This window comes from Cherax quadricarinatus, chromosome 36 (genome assembly GCF_038502225.1).
Source record: "Cherax quadricarinatus isolate ZL_2023a chromosome 36, ASM3850222v1, whole genome shotgun sequence".
NCBI lineage: Eukaryota > Metazoa > Arthropoda > Malacostraca > Decapoda > Parastacidae > Cherax > Cherax quadricarinatus.
In genome coordinates this window covers 3620612-3633297 of record NC_091327.1, presented here as the reverse complement: position 1 = coordinate 3633297, position 12686 = coordinate 3620612, and the positions used below count along the sequence as shown (strand labels likewise).

General features: G+C 42.1%; 1 pseudogene; it reads left to right on the top strand.

Moving 5' to 3' along the window:
• The first annotated feature begins 6479 nt into the window (after positions 1 to 6479).
• On the top strand, positions 6480 to 9225 carry LOC128691264 (EH domain-containing protein 3 pseudogene; annotated as a pseudogene).
• Positions 9226 to 12686: the final 3461 nt, after the last annotated feature.

Here is a 12686-nt window from a genome sequence, read left to right as displayed (position 1 = left end):
ACAGTGGGACCTCAAAAATCGAACTTAATCCGTTCCAGGAGCTAGTTCTAAATTCGAAAAGTCTGAAATTTGAAGCAATATTTCCCATAAGAAATAATGGAAATACAATTAATCCATTCCAGAAACCCAAAAATATTCACTCAAAAAATACATTTTATAGAACTTAATTACAGTTTTATATACAACAAATACTGTAGTTTTTCATTATGTATAGTAATACATATAAAATAACATTTTTACTTATCTTTATTGAAGATTGGTGATGGCATCTGGAAGATAGGGACGAGGAGAGAGGGAGTTGGGGTTAGTTTTTGGAAGGAGAACCCCCCTCCATGAGGAATTCATGTCAAGCCCTCTCTGGGGTTACTTCCTTTCTCTATCTTTTAATGTCACTAGGACCAGCTTGAGAATAACTGGACCCTTGTCTCACAAAATAACTGCCCACAATCCTCTGTTTCTGGCGCCTCTTAAACATTTCCCTAAAATGGGACATGGTTCTGTCACAAGTTGTTGCAAAGATGGCTTGTTTCAGCTTGGTCAGGGTGGTACTTCTGCACAAACATTTGGACATCATTCCACTTGGCACAAATCTCCTTAATCTTTGAAGAAAGCACCTCGTCCACTCCCTCTTCCTCCTCCTCTGAAGCAAGTTCCTCAGCTGTGGTCTGATACTGCTCCAGATGAAGCTCTTGCAGCTCTTCAGTGGTTAGCTCTTCCCTGTGGTCCTCCACCGACTCTTCCACATCCTCACCACTCCCCTCCAACTCCAGGGTGTTCCCCAATGCCACAAGAGTCCACAACAGGCAGGGTCAGGGTGAGGGTCAGGGTCAGCCTCAAACCCTTCAAAATCCCTCTTTTGTACACAATCTGGCCACAATTGTCTCCAAGCAGAATTGGAAGTCCTGGAAGTCACTCCCTCCCAAGCCTTACCTATAAGGCTTATGGAGTTGTAGATGTTGATGTGATTCCTCCAGAACTCTCTTAGGGACAACTTAGTGTCTGTGGTCACTTCAAAGCACTTTTCAAACACTGCTTTTGTGTAGAGTTTTTTGAAGTTAGAAATGACCTGCTGGTCCATGGGCTGGAGGAGAGGAGTTGTGTTAGGAGACAAGAACTTCACTTTTATAAAACTGAAGTCCTTAGACAAGAGGTCTATTAAGTTTGGAGGATGAGCAGGAGCATTGTCCATTAACAGGAGGCACTTGAGTGGCAATTTCTTTTCCTGGAGGTGTTTTTTCCACACTGGGGCCAAACACTTCATAGACCCACTCTTTGAAAATGTCTTGTGACCCATGCCTTATGATTAGCTTTCCACAAGACACATAACTTGTTCTTGAAGACATTATTTTTTTTTAAACACTGGGATTTTCTGAATGATACACAAGTAAAGGCTTCACTGTAAAATCACCACTAGCATTAGCACAGAATAAAAGAGTAAGCCTGTCTTTCATAGGCTCGTGTCCTGGCAGTGTCTTTTCCTCCTGTGTGATGAAGGTCCTTTTTGGCATTTTCATCCAAAACAAGCCTGTTTCGTTACAATTAAACACTTGTTCAGGTTTGAATTCTTCACTGTCTGTGTACCCCTTAAACTCCTGTACAAACTTCTCAGTCGCCTGTTTGTCTGAACTGGCTGCCTCACCATGTCTTGCAACATTGTGTATGCCACTATGCTTCTTAAATCTGTCAAACCAGCCTCTGCTGGCCTTAAATTCACTATCAGCACTGGTTCCAGGAGTTTTCTGTACCAGATCGGCATACAACTTCCTTGCCTTTTCGCAAATAATCGTCTCTGAAACATTATCACCTGCAATCTCTTTATCCTTTGTCCACACCAGCAATAACTTCTCAACCTCTTCAACTATTTGTGGTCTTTTTTTGGTTAGCATATTAACACCTTTCGCAACATCAGCTTCCTTCATTTGTTCTTTCTTTGCCGGGATGGAACCGATATTCGACTTGTTTTTCTCATACATCCTGGCAAGCTCAACAAGTCACACACCACTCTCATACTTCTGTATTATTTCCTTCTTCACTTCTATGGTGTTTCTCACTTTCTTTACCACAGGGGCACCACTAGCAAGTTTCTTTGGGCCCATGGCAGCTTATTTCACAGTCCCACAAGCACTAAACACAACGAAACAATCGTAAAATGTGTGAATGAGAGTGCAGGTTAGTGTTCACTCGAGCATAAACAAAGCTAGACTGCTCACGGCGCCTGCGCGGGGACACGGACAGAGTGGGCCGGCCGTGTGTCAAAAAATTGTAGCTCTTTTGTTTACCGTCCGATTTCCTCCAGTTTTGGTGCACAAGACAGTGTTTTCACTGTTTCTTGAAAATATTTATCAAAAATATACCTCAAACAACAACTGACAAAGGACTGATTTACTGAAAATGCCCTTTTGTCAAAATTTATTCTTATATGGGATGACGTAAGGTTGTTGGACACTTGATGCCGAGAGAACAATGCTTATACGAATTCCTCGTGGATTAGTTTCCTCTAAATATCTTATCTTTATTTCACAAAAAAATAAAGTTTGTTAGTTCTTCGAATGTAAATCCCAAAATAACTGGAATATTTCCCAAAATATTCCACCAGTAAATAGAGAAATCATTATTTTACAATTTCTGTGAATATGTAATAAAGGAAGAATGATGGACATTAGGTGAATAAGATATTGGCCTAGAACACCGGCCGGCCCCCCAGTCTCGAAAAAAAAAGATAGCGAAAATCACGTTTATTTCGGTGTATTTCTTAGTAAACTGATGTTCTAGTGCAGGTATCCTCTTCAAAACACAGTTTTCTCTTATTCAAAGATGACATGAGACGAGTAACTCATTTATATCGAAATATTCCCAATGGTCTCTCGCCATATTATGGCTTATTTTATTCAGTCTAGAGTATATAACATGTTTGTATGTTATTTATAGTGTTTATTACATCAATTCTGATAGATAAATAAGCCGTAGAGTTGATATATAAGCTGATATAAGCGTAATAATGAAGTGATTTCTCCTGACACTTTCTGGAGCTGAGCGTTCCCATGTGGTGCATGGTTAGCTCCAAGTCTGCGGATAAGCTCCGCCTACTGTTTTATTATGCCAAATAGTCAGTTATTATATTAGAAAGAATAATGCAAGAAAAAGCGATAAAAAACAAGGAAAAAATTCCAAAATATATATGGGCTGTGATCAGACTCTCTACCCACATTGCCATCACCATACCTGATATAAATGACTATAATTTCTTGTAGAAACATCGTAGAACATTGATTCTTGTACCATTGTGTTCCCAGAGAGTTTAGCTGTTTTTCTATATGAATAACTCACTTTCCAAAACTTTCCGATTTTATTTTAGAGCACGCAAAAAATCAAGAGCCCCTCACCAGCATCAAGGAACCTCAATTGAGGGGATTGGTTCATAAATAATGGTGCATCAATATCATAAATAGAGTGGGTAAAAATACTCATAGTGCCTTGATAAATTTATTGAGAGTATAACTGGTTGTATAGACAATATTCCTGAAGTTCCAGGAACATCTCTTCATCCTGAAGTTCTCTGAGGCCGGCCAGTCATGACAATCCATCCCAATCAAACTGAAAAGAAAGAAATGAATGCTCAAAATCCGATTCCCAGTGATTATGTACACAGATGCTGTAATTGCACACATATATAGTATTTATATACATAAAAATACACCAAAAAAACACAAGAATTACGTACCTTAGACCAGGTGTAGGTGGACACATTATCATCAAATGTCCACCAGGCTCGTAGGACGTGTCCTGCCCCCTTTTCCTCTTCTTGCTTTTTTTTGGCCAGTACTGCCTGCATGTTCTTGTCCATTTTTTCAAGGTGTTTTTGAGTCACTACTGAACGTCCATAGCCAAGTGGTATGTCTAGGCAGCTTCTCACATACCCAGTATTGTACTCTGCCACAGCATGGCTGGCTGCGAAATCAGCTTGCCTCTTTGTTCGAAATAGGGTTTTATTGCAGTAAGACCATATGCGTTGATGTAGACTTTCATTAGGGTTTTGCGTTCAGCCTTTTACACAACGCCGCATCATTTCATTGTTGTTAGGTCTTTGTAAATATTATGCACTTCCTCCATGTATGCAGGTTCCAGCTGGAACTGTACTTTCATTGTGGTGTGAGACGGTGGAGGAAGGTTTGCTGCTATTGCTTTCTGGTAGAAACACCAGGAATTATCACCAGTTGGGCAAAGGTGATGCTGTGGTTTTTCATCAGTTGAGGATAAATGAAAGAAGCTTGAAAGGATACAGTTCCTCGTATCTTCAACATCATGATTGATCTTCTCTCGCATGTTCTTCTGAAAGTAGTATGCCAACTTATCGATTACAAAGTCTGTCAACATGCCCTTTTTCTTCATTGCAAACTCCTTCCTCTTCCTCCCAGTTTTCAATTCTTTCTCAACATATTGTGACTTGACTTAAATTTGTTAGTCTGTTCTTTAGACGTTTAGCATAGCGATTGATACATTCCTCTTTTTCAACATTTACACCTGGATAAGGGCCTTCACCATCGTTGAGATTAACAATGGCTTTATATGTGTTGCTATCACCATCACTCACAATTGTTTTGTATCTCAATTTATTTTCAAGTGATCGCTGCCACATCATTACCGCTGCTTCACTTCCCATCTTTGCAGAGGTTCCTGTACAGTTTATGGTGCATACAAGTTCGTGTTTTTTGCGAAAGTCTTCATATTTTTCATTAGTTATTTTCTTACTGTTCCAACAACTTTCCATAAAGGAACACATATTACAGTACTTGCTGAAAACTTGATAATCAACCACTAATTTTGTCAAGGCATCTATAGTGACACCAATGCCTATACTCGAGTGATGTCCCCTTGTGTGCCATGTTCCGTCATACGTTACATAAATGTCAAGAATTTCTGCGTCATCTGGTACAATGTTCAGTTTGCCATATTCTTGAACAATAATGTCCTTAGATTCAGCAAGTATTTTCTTACATGACTCAATAGATTTTTCTGTTATCATTGAGACACATTTATTGTATGTCTTCAGACAGATATGTGGCAAACTACATACTGCATTTCTACGAATAAATGCAAAGTATCCACCACCTGCTAACAATTCCCCATACACCATCCTACCAGTTGCAACATTCATTGTTTTATACAACTTGGGTTTTTTCCCCAACTTATAGTGACATTGAGTACACTCTAGAACAACAGTGCTCTCTAGATGATGTTCATAATATACAGTCTTCATGTTTGCAACACAACACTCAGGGCAAAATACTCGCGATAAGACATCACTATATAATTTTCTAGGATCAAAAATCATCAATCTCTTTCCAGTAGTATGAGGATCTATAGGATCAAATAATGACACACTCTTTTTGGCACTTGACACCCCAGCAGGTGGATGTGTTGACACTGGAATATCACTCGCAACACGACTGTCACTCTCACTCGCAACACTATTATCAATATCAGTGGTGGCCATGGAGCTATTGGCCACATCTGGGGTGGCAGTGGAGGTGCTGGCCACAGATGTGGCCATGGAGATGCTGGCCACAGGAGATGTGGCCATGGTGCTTGGCACCAGAGATATGGCCATGGAGATGCTGGCCACAAGATGTGGCCATGGTGGTGGCCACAGATTTGGCCATGGAGATGCTTGCCACAGATGTGGCCATGGAAGTGCTGGCCACAGATGTGACACCTCTCTTAGTCTTCGATCCTTTGGGTTGGCCAACTAGACATCGTGTGGCCACAGGTACCGCTGTTTGTTTCTGCTTTCCCGATCCTCTAGGTCGACCACGTGAACGTGGGGTGGCCACATATGGAATGGCCGTGGAGGTAGTAGTCGTCATGGTGGCTGTGGAGGTGGCCATGGAGGTAGAAGTCGTGATAGTAGTAGCTGTCAAAGTGACCACGGTGGCCATTGAGGTACTAGGCACATTTGCTGTGCTCTTATACTTTGTTTTCCCTCGTTTTGAACCTGAAATATCCAATAGTTCACTAGCAGTGAGCAAGGATTCTTCTTGAGAGGAGGGTGGTGGCACTAAGTCTTGAGAGGAATGTGGTGGTAATGGCATGGCATCACCACCCAAAGCAGCTAGCTGCCTTTCTTTATTTTGATAGCCCTCAGCATTGCTTGCAAGTGCTCTCTCCTCTTCCTGCTCATCTTCGGGGTATACTTTTTAGTCTTTCTAGGCATCTTGTACAAAAAATGTATACAATGAAAGGCAGAAAGTGATGGTCTAAGGGTAGACAGCTGTCAGAGGAAGCGACGTACCTCCACGCTCTTCTGGCTTCTAGTCGGCACTGACTACCTCCAGTGCCAGCAGCTCCTTTTCTCAGCTACACTGATGGTTTCCAGTTACTATTTAGAAGATCTAGCTCAAAAATACACCAAAAAAAAAAGAGGGGAAAAAAATACGTGTGTGGTATTATGACGTGAGCGCGCTGGTACACGTGGTATTGGTATGACGTGAGCCACCGCGCTGTGAAGACGTAGTTATCTTTCTTATAATTACGATAACGTTTTATCTAATTGCCGTACAGACACGAGATGCACACCAATATGTTGCCAGATGGTTGCTCTATTTTTCAGCAAGATTAATTTTATATATTTTTTCGATTTTTTGGTCTCTGAGCTTAGAATTGCTTCTATGGCCACCTTAAATTCACTATCAGCACTTGTTCCAGGAGTTTTCTGTACTAGATCGGCATACAATTTCCTTGCCTTTTCGCAAATAATCGTCTCTGAAACACTATCACCTGCAATCTCTTTATCCTTGATCCACACCAGCAACAACTTCTCAACCTCTTCAACTATTTGTGGTCTTTTTTTGGTTAGCATATTAACAACTTTTGCAACATCATCTTCCTTGATTTGTTCTTTCTTTGCCAGGATATAACCGATGGTCGACTGTTTTTCCCATACATCCTGGCAAGCTCAACAAGTCACACACCACTCTCATACTTCTGTATTATTTCCTTCTTCACATCTATGGTGTTTCTCACTTTCTTTACCACAGGGGTACCACTAGCAAGTTTCTTTGGGCCCATGGCAGCTTATTTCACAGTCCCACAAGCACTAAACACAACGAAATAATCGTAAAATGTGTGAATGAGAGCGCAGGTTAGTGTTCACTCAAGCATAAACAAAGCTAGACTGCTCACAGCGCCTGCGAGGGGACGCGGACAGAGCGGGCCGGCAGACAGGTCCCGTACCCGGCGGTCCGAAAATAGGGGCGCGTTCGATAATAGAGACACAGTTTGTCCGATAAAATGGTCCTATTTTCGAAACGTTCGATATGTGATACGTTTGACTTTTGAGGTTCCACTGTACACGCATATATATGCACACCCCTCTAGGTATTCTTCTATTTTCTTTCTAGTTCTTGTTTTCGTTTATTTCCCCTTATCTCCATGGGGAAGTGGAACAGAATTCTTCTTCCGTAAGCCATGCTTGTTGTAAGAAGCGACTAAAATGCCGGGAGCAAGGGGCTAGTAACCCCTTCTCCCGTATAAATTACTAAATTTAAGAGAAACTTTGTTTTTCTTTTTGGGCCACCCTGCCTTGGTGGGTGGGATAAGGCCGGTGTGTTGAAAGAAAGAAAGAAGAAATACAATATTACAATGTACACTCGTCCCCATTTGAAGTGGCACGAGTGTGCATTGGATCATTTTGGGGTCAGACACTTTGTTAACAGAAGATTGTTCGAAGCTGAAAAGCAAGATTCTTTGACTTAAAATTATTGCCCCATAATGCAGCGCTTAAGAAACTAAATGATCTCCTAAAAAGTGTCCGGCTAGTCAAGGTTTATGCGTACATCATCTCAGAGCTGAAGAAAGAAATGCCTTCTATGTCTGGCCAAGAAAATAAAAAGAACTAATCAAGAACTTAAGTGCAATCTATGATAAGATTCAATGAGAAAACCAGATCTCTCTTGGAGACTTCCCCAAAATTAAAAGAATGCAGGAACAACTGCAACATCATGATTTCACCAAATTTAATGTCATGAAGCCACGACTGTTGGAAACCGTTGACAGAATGCTGGCGGAAGACATTGCTCGTTTGATGGCCATGATCCCTGTAGAAGAGGCTGCTTCCAACAAGGAAAATACTGTCATATGTGGTTGTGTCTTTAATGGTGTGATGAATGATAGCACTGTGGTTTCAAGGGAGGTGAAAGTGCCGATGCAGGAGCAGGTTTACCTGATTGGATAGTGGCCAAAGATCGTTATAAGTATGATCAACTCATCGACAACCTCAACCCTGTTGATGGCTGTTCAGCGGCTAAACACGAAATGCTGAAGTCTAAGTTGCCCAATTCTGTACTGGGTAAGGTATGGAAAATGTCTGATATTGATAAAGATGGCATGTTGGATGCAGATGAATTTGCGCTAGCCATGCATCTCATCAATATTAAATTGGATTGCAATGATTTGCCCAACTATCTTCCTGAACACCTTGTGCCTCCTTGCAAGAGAGGTTTCCAAGCCTAATGAGTTAATGATTCGCTTCTTAATGACAGTGTTAAGATTTCATTTGTTGAGTGAGGCTGGTGTGACCATTAGCACTTGAGGCAGCAAGTCTTTTTCTGGGGTTACTTCCCTTGTTCTTTTAATGCCACTAGGACCAGCTTCAGAGTCACTGGACTTCTATCGCACAACGTATCTGTCCATAGATACCTATACCTCTCGTTCCTTTATGACTTTCCTAAAGTGGTTCACAACATTGTCAGTGTACAGGTTGCCAACACGGCTTGCAGTAGCTGTGTCAGGGTGATTTTCATCAAAAAAGGTTTGCACTTCAAGCCACTTTGCACACATTTCCTTTATCTTAGAAGTAGGCAACTTCTTCAATTTCTCTCTCCCCTCCGCAGCAGTTTCCTCAGGTCTGCCTTCTTGCTGTTCAAGATGATCTAGCAGCTCATCATTGGTTAGTTCTTCACTGTCCTCCACCACCAACTCTTCCACATCCTCCCCACTAACCTCCAACCCCAAGGACTTCCCCAGTGCCACAATGGATTCCTCAACTGGCATAGGATTCTCAGGGTTAGCCTCAACCCCTTCAAAATCCCTTTTGTCTTCACATTCTGGCCACAGTTTTTTCCAAGCAGAGTTCAATGTCCTCTTAGTCACTTCCTCCCAAGCCTTACCTATAATGTTCACACAATTGAGGATGGTAAAATGATCTTAACAAAACTCTCTTAGTCAGTTGAGTTTCTGAGGTCACTACAAAGCACCTTTCAAACATAGCTTTTGTGTACAGTTTCTTGAAGTTGGAAATAACCTGCTGGTCCATGGGCTGCAGGAGAGGAGTGGTATTAGGAGGCAAAAACTTGACCTTAATGAAGCTAATGTCCCTAGAAAGTCTCTCCGCCAAGTCTGAAGGATGACCAGGAGCATTGTCTAATACCAGGAGGCACTTAAGGTCTAATTTCTTTTCAATTAGGTATTTTTTCACATTGGGGGCAAATGCATGGTGTAACCAGTCATAGAAAAAGTCCCTAGTGACCCATGCCTTACGGGGTAGAAATTAGCCGATCTGTGGACCAGTATGCTTTTATATTATGCTTATAGACATGAGGCATAAGCATTATTGTTGCAAAAAGCAAATACATTTCTGAAACAGTCGTCTCTTTCCACCTGTGTAGTCTTGACTGTGGTGATATGATCATATTTGCCATGGTGTACTCAAAATACTTATTACTTTCCCTGACAATAGTTTCCATCAATGGCTGGTCAAAGAATAATTCAAAGAATTCCAGTTCATTGGCCGTGGTTCCAAGGGGACAAGTAGATAGAATTCCACTTTGAGAGTCATCAAAGTGGTGAGGCTTGGGAACAAAATTGGGATTTTACTGCCAATCCCACATACGGTTTGCTGGTGGATACTGGACATCATAGGCTGGTTATGCGGGTGGTTGTGGTGGGCTGGTGGCTGACGCTCCGCTTTGTCCTTGAACTGACGAGTCAGCAGCGTGGGTCCCAGCGTGGCCTGGTGAGTCACGCATGGCTGTGCCACTACCACCATCCACTGATGCCTGTGGTCTATCCATGCCAAGTGTAGCCACATCATCCTCACGATCACTACCTAAAACTGGTGTAGGGCCACAGGATGTACTCCAGGATGTACTCCGTCTCCTGGGCACAGCATAGGGTACACTACCCGAGCGCATGCGGCGGCGAACATACCGACGCTTCACTGGTGAATATGATTCCTCACTATCACTACTCGAATGATCGTCGAGCGCAATAAAATCACAATCCACGTCACTATCATCATCATTACTGAAGTCAGAGGCCTGGCCACGCGAAAATATTAGTTTTCTCTTGCGTTGAGGCACAACCGACCGTGAGTCACGAGTGCCCACACCAGAGGTAGAGGGTTGAGGATCGTCAGGGTTTTCTGCACTATTACCGATATCCTGGTCATTCCTTTCGGTCGCTAACTGATCAAAGCCGTAGAATTCGTCTTCATTTCCACTTCCATCAGTGTCAGAACTATCAGATAGGAAGAGGAGAGTCCCAATTTTCTGGGGAGTGAGAGCTGACTTGCAACGAGGCATGGTGAACAAGGGTAACCGAGCCGGCATTCCCACAATGCTATGCGGGCGCCTAGATTTTTTGATTATGGCTCACACCCACCACGCAGACCCGTTCTCTCACATGTAGGCATATGAGTGCTTTTGCGCTAAATTTGACGGCGCTAGAATTTTGGCATAGATCTACGGTTTGGACACTCAACGTGAAGCCGTAGATCTATGGGACGGACCCTGAAAGGGTTAAAGGAATGTAAAGAGCAACTTAGCATACCTTTGGCTAATCTTTTTAACATATCACTACAAACTGGCATAGTGCCTGATAAGTGGAAAATGGCAAATGTAATACCTATTTACAAGGCAGGTGACAGGTCCTTGGCTTCGAACTATAGACCAATAAGCCTTACCTCCATAGTGGGAAAATTTATGGAATCAATAATTGCCGAAGCAATTCGTAGCCGTCTTGACAGGCACAGATTGATTAATGATTCTCAACACGGTTTTACAAAGGGGCGTTCCTGTCTTATGAATTTACTAACTTTTTTCACTAAGGTGTTTGAGGAGGTAGATCATGGTAATGAATATGATATTGTGTATATGGACTTCAGTAAGGCTTTCGATAGAGTTCCACACGGAAGCTATTGAGGAAACTTAGGGCACAAGGAATAGGAGAAACTTTTTCCTGGGTAGAGGCATGGCTGACAAATAGACAGCAGAGAGTTTGCATAAATGGGGAGAAATCAGAATGGGGGCCCGTCACAAGCGGTGCTCCTCAGGGGTCAGTGTTGGGCCCGTTGTTGTTCACAATTTACATAAACGACATAGATGAGGGAATAAATAGCGACATAAGTAAATTTACTGATGACTCCAAAATAGGCCGTCCAATTCATTCTAATGAGGACATTAGAGCACTCCAGGATGATTTGAATAGACTGACGCAATGGTCGGAGAAGTGGCAGATGCAGTTTAATATTGACAAATGCAAAGTTCTAAATGTTGGACAGTTAAATAACCATGGCACACATGAACTAAAGGATTTAGGAGTTGTGGTTAGCAGTAATCTAAAGTCAAGACAGCAGTGCATTAGTGTTTGCAATAAAGCTAACAGAATTCTTGGCTTCATATCTAGAAGTATAAATAATAGAGGTCCTCAGGTTGTTCTTCAACTCTATATATCCATGGTTAGGCCTCATTTAGACTATGCTGCTCAGTTCTGGTCACCGTATTAAAGAATGGATATAAATGCTCTGGAAAACGTACAAAGGAGTATGACAAAGATGATCCCATGTATCAGAAATCTTCCCTATGAGGATAGACTGAGGGCCCTGAATCTGCACTCTCTCGAAAGGTGTAGAATTAGGGGGGATATGATCGAGGTGTATAAATGGAAAACAGGAATAAATAAAGGGGATGTAGACAGTGTGCTGAAAATTTCCAGCCAAGACAGGACTCGCAGCAATGGTTTCAAGTTGGAAAAATTCAGATTCAGGAAGGATATAGGAAAGCACTGGTTTGGTAATAGAGTTGTGGACGAGTGGAACAAGCTCCCGAGTACTGTTATTGAGGCTAAAATGTTGTGTAGTTTTAAAAATAGGTTAGATAAATACATGAGTGGGTGTCGGTGGGTGTGAGTTGGACCTGACTAGCTTGTGCTGCTGGGTCTGGTACAGAGCTCCATCCTCGAGTGGGGATGACCAGACTGGGTGGGTCATTGGGATAATCCGGGGGGTGGGTCATTGGTCTAATCCACATGGGGTGGACATGGACCTGCTCTGCGTGGGTCAGTACGCCTGTTGCAGTGTTTCTTCTTTCTTATGTTCTTATAAAACTGAAGTCCTTAGACAAGAGATCTATTAAGTTTGTAGGATGAGCAGGAGCATTGTCCATTAACAGGAGGCACTTGAGTGGCAATTTCTTTTCCTGGAGGTATTTTTTTTCCACACTGGGACCAAACACTTCATTAATGCTCGGGGATTTTCTGAATGATACACAAGTAAAGGCTTCACTTTAAAATCACCACTAGCATTAGCACAGAATAAAAGTGTAAACCTGTCTTTCATAGGCTTGTGTCCTGGCAGTGTCTTTTCCTCCTGTGTGATGAAGGTCCTTTTTGGCATTTTCTTCCAAAACAAGCCT